Source organism: Palaemon carinicauda, chromosome 13 (assembly GCF_036898095.1).
Source record: "Palaemon carinicauda isolate YSFRI2023 chromosome 13, ASM3689809v2, whole genome shotgun sequence".
NCBI lineage: Eukaryota > Metazoa > Arthropoda > Malacostraca > Decapoda > Palaemonidae > Palaemon > Palaemon carinicauda.
In genome coordinates, this window is record NC_090737.1 from 117,641,833 (window position 1) to 117,646,832 (window position 5,000).

Genomic DNA, 5,000 nt, shown 5'->3' on the forward strand with positions numbered 1-5,000 from the left:
GTATCCCATTTTTAGATGTTTTAATAGTTAGAGAAACAGATAAATTTAAGTTTTTCCATATATAGAAAGCCTACAAATAATTTTTCATATATACATTTCACTCCAGTCACTCTAAAAATATTAAGCATTCAGTTTTTTCCTCCATGTACCTTAGGGCATTGAGAATTTGTAGCCCAGATTACATTGAGGAGGAGTTCACTAAAATAGAAAAAATTGCAACAGATCTTTGTTATCCTAAATATTTCTTAGAAAAATGTATGAATAAGGCTAAGAAAACATTTTATAGTGTCCAATTAGAGAGAAAGGAAACAATTAATAATATGATTTGTTTGCCATTTCATGTTTGTTTTTTAGATGTTATACCACTTTTGAAAAAACTATACATAGCTGTGGTGTTTAAATATAATTGTACATTAAAAAACATGTTAATTAAGAATAGTTCTGGAAATGATAATAATGTATTGTATAGCATTCCTTGTTCAGAGTGTAACCTATTTTATGTTGGCCAAACATCAAAAAGTATACCAGTCAGATTAAAACAACATCAGGTGGCCGTCTCCAGGGGTTCTCTTAATAATGCCTTGGCCTCCCACTGGTTAGGGTCAAGTCACAGAATTGGTTGGTCAAAGACGGAAAAAGTAATCCATGTAAATGACTATTTCTAAAGGAATATTGTTGAATCATTTTTAATCTCCTGTACTCAAGGTAGAAATTTGAATCTAAGCCCAGGTCTGTTTTCCGTTAATCCAGTATTATTCTTTTATCTAAAATCTGACTTCTCCGGAATTATTAAGAAACTGACAGCTGTTGGATCCCCTTCTCCAGTATAAATACGATGTCTTTGTATATGTATTCTCCCTACAGGCCAACCAAGGGAAAGGCCCGTGCCAACAACAAGCGTTGGCTTTAATACCCCAAGAAGAAGAAGAATATGTAATCTCATTGCTGAGTTTGATAATGTCCTAAGTGGATGAAAGTACTAACTCCAATCAAGTCTTTTTCATTTTTCCTTTCGTGGCTATAATACATATATATATATATATATATATATATATATATATATATATATATATATATATATATATATATATATATATATATAATATATATATATATATATATATATACATATACCTGGAGTTTTATTGACCATCCAACGTGTCTTTATCTTGAATTTTTAGACACAAACAATGCATAATATCATAAACTTTGTATGCATCATATTATCTTCATTCAAAAGTTTTTAGTACTCTGAAAAAATCTCGATTAATCTTTCTCGACATCCAACAACCTATTCTTTTTGTAAATATTTCCATAGAATAAAGAAAATTTTATAAAAAGGGAAACATTTCTTGCAATTTATTGGCAATGATTTAAACTTACCTTGATATCATTACAGAAGAAACCCTTCCTTTGAAACAAACATTTTATAAAGCAAAACTTCATTTATATTGTAATTAATCCCGGAGTCATAACCATATATGCTTACATTTCCGTCTCTGCAACCTATCATCTTCAACTCTATGCCCAGCATCAAATTCCTTAAAAACAACGCGATCAGTATTCACACTAATGAAAATGAATGTTGATAAATAATTGTCATATAACTTTGATAGCTTAATACAACATACACACTTCACCTATATAAAATGTATACTCTGCCCTTTTTTATTAATCTGCAGAGATTATCAACATCTGTATCTTGCAGGTGCTCTCTCTCTCTCTCTCTCTCTCTCTCTCTCTCTCTCTCTCTCTCTCTCTCTCTCTCTCTCTCTCTCTCTCTCTCTCTCTCATCGATATTTCCTAATCAGCAGTCTTATATTCACGATTGACCTATTATTGACCTGGGAAGACCGTGCCCATCACTGGTAAAGGAAAACATTGATGTTTTATATATATATATATATATATATATATATATATATATATATATATATATATATATATATATATGTATATGTATATATATATATATATATATATATATATATATATATATATATATATATATATATATATATATATATATATATATATATATATATGTTTATACTGTATAAATATATATATATATATATATATATATATATATATATATATATATATATATATTATATATATATATATATATATATATGGGTCCTTTTAAACTATATTGAACCAAGAAACAGCGTTACTGACATGCATACATTTAATAAGGAAATAATGATAAAGTTTATTTTATAATTGATTTACACTCTGGAATGCCCTTATTACCATAGTTCATGGATTAATTTAAGCTATATTGAACCAAGAAAGAGTATCACTGTCATGCATACATTTACTAAAGAAATGATGATGAGGTTTATTTCATAGATGATTTACACTCTGGAACACCCTTATTAACAAAAAAATTCGCAGATGGATGACGTAACACAGTCAGGGGTTGGCGAAGACACACAAATGTGACAATTTTCTTTGTCATTAGCCGATTTTTCTAAGTTGATTACGATTGTTATAAGAACATCAAATTACACCATAGTCAAGCACCTTCTGGCATATAACTATTACCCCTTAAATTATTTGAATCTATAATGAATAATGATATTCTCCATTCAGGAAAAGTCTATTTGGCACCGCTGCCCCAAACTCGTCCCACCAAGCTTAACTATGCTGACGATTGTTACATTGGTCAATTGTACAGGGGCATGACTCATTATCCATGTGTTCTGGAAAAGAAATGGAATACTAAACACTTTTAAAGGTAAACTTATGTTGCTTCCGATGTGTATGAAAATTTCACACCATTTTCTGATAAAAATATTCTTTCATAATAAGGAAACGATCATTGGAAAATTTACCAACTACCTATTCTGTAGCCTCTACCGTCCTACCACAATTTTTGACACACGTGCTCGTCAAATAACAGATTATATTAGTTGGGACAAGGTGCCCCTGATGCCATCTATTGGTGGTAAAGTAAAACTCATTATGGTGTAAGGGAGGGAGCTAAAAGGGGGTCTATGTTATTATGCATTTCGGGATGTAATGATACTGTTATTCTACGTAGTTTTACCAACAATAGGTGTTTAACTATAAAACATGTTATCCATTTTTATGGTCAATGAAAAGGTAACTGAAAATTAGACCAAATAACTGTTTAATTACTTGTTTGTCTCACCGATTTTAGTAAATGTGGCATTTCTGGCGACCCCCCTGATCCCCATATGTAATTGAACTTACGGTTGTTTCCTGAATAGATATTTCTATTACATTTATTAAGAAATTTGTAATTTCCTAATAATTAAGTTGTGGCCATACAACAAGGAACATCAAGATCACGTGCTTCTGCTATATAGCAATTTTTATGCTCAAATAGAAAGGGAAATAAAGTAATACAAATTATAATGAGTACTTGACTGCTAGCGCCATCTATTGGCCATGAAAAAAGAAAAGAAAAAAAAAAGATGTAGAGCTCTTTACTCCTTGCATTCTGGAACCTTCCATGACGTCATTTTGCTTTGAAAATAGGCAAAAATGGTCTACTTAATTTATACATGACACACATTGCTACATAAGTATCAATCTATCATCCTTTTCCAATTGAACAGAGTCATTCACATGAATGGAACAAGGTACTTTTTGATGTCATATTTTGACAAGAAGTAGAAACACTTTGATTCTATTCAAATTTGGAGAAGTGTGTGATTACTAAAACATACTCTCATGGTAGTACTTTTTATAATTAATGCATCAAAATTGTTCAATTCTATTAGTACTATTCTTCTTCTTTTTGTGGTGGCTTTAAGTTATGGTGGTTATATGTAAAATACGAATAATATGTATTACAAAAATATATATTGAGCAGATCATACTATTGAAAGACCATCTAGTTAGAACACTTCCATAGAATTAAAAACCCCAAATTTAACTAAAATATATTCATGACTGAAGTAAATAAGTTGTTAGCCAATCATAAGCCAGTGATAAATATCTAACTTCTATAAAGTTTGCCTTGTTACATGTACAATTAAATTCAAAAGACCAATTAAAATTTGTACAAATTGATTATAATGAAATACCGATAAGCCTACTGGATGAATTTGCCAACAACATGCTAACGATGTCGATTCTTTCTTATTAACTCATTTCTAATATCGATCAAGTTACAGCTATTACTTTTGTAAGTCTATTATGCTTTTATTTACGATTAATATAGCTGTCATTTGTTTTTCAGTTCCAATTTTATCTTTAGATTTTAAAGACCTTTATGTTTTTAATTGCGACTAATTTATAGTTTACATATGACAAATATCTAATTTTTTAGTTGAAAATTATGTTATTTGCCTTTATTTTTAAACTATGGGGATAAGGTATGAAGATGAAAACCTCACAAACAGAGAGAAGAATTCCATAGACATGATAATGATTTATTGTTCGTAAAAAAAGGGTTTTTAAATTCCTTTCTACTCACAAAACAATACATATATATATATATATATATATATATATATATATATATATATATATATATATATATATATATATATATATATATATATATGTATATATATACTATATATCTATATATATATATATATATATATATATATATATATATATATATATATATATATATATATATATATATATATGTATATATATATATATATATATATATATATATATATATATATATATATATATATATATATATATGTATATATATATATAGATATATATAATAGGATATAATAGGATTGAGTTATATTAGAAGAACTAGGGTCTCTTATATAAAGTGATATGAGGGCCATGTCTTTTGCTCAAGAGGACATGAAAGGAACACACAAAAGTAAGTGGGTTTTCTTGTTAATAAATATTATACAAGTAACAAAATAATTTTATGGTATCAGCGTTAGAATGGCAGGATTGATTATCAAACAGAATAAAAAGTATATAAGGAAAATCATTCAAAGGTATACATCAACAACAGAGGAAGAAAGAATAACTTTTTGAGGAAA

At 28.2% G+C, this 5,000-nt stretch overlaps 1 protein-coding gene across 1 annotated transcript in view; it reads right to left on the reverse strand.

The window, feature by feature from the left end:
- Positions 1 to 5,000, reverse strand: part of LOC137652035 (uncharacterized) — a 59,181-nt gene that overhangs the window by 16,728 nt on the left and 37,453 nt on the right. The window lies entirely within an intron of this gene.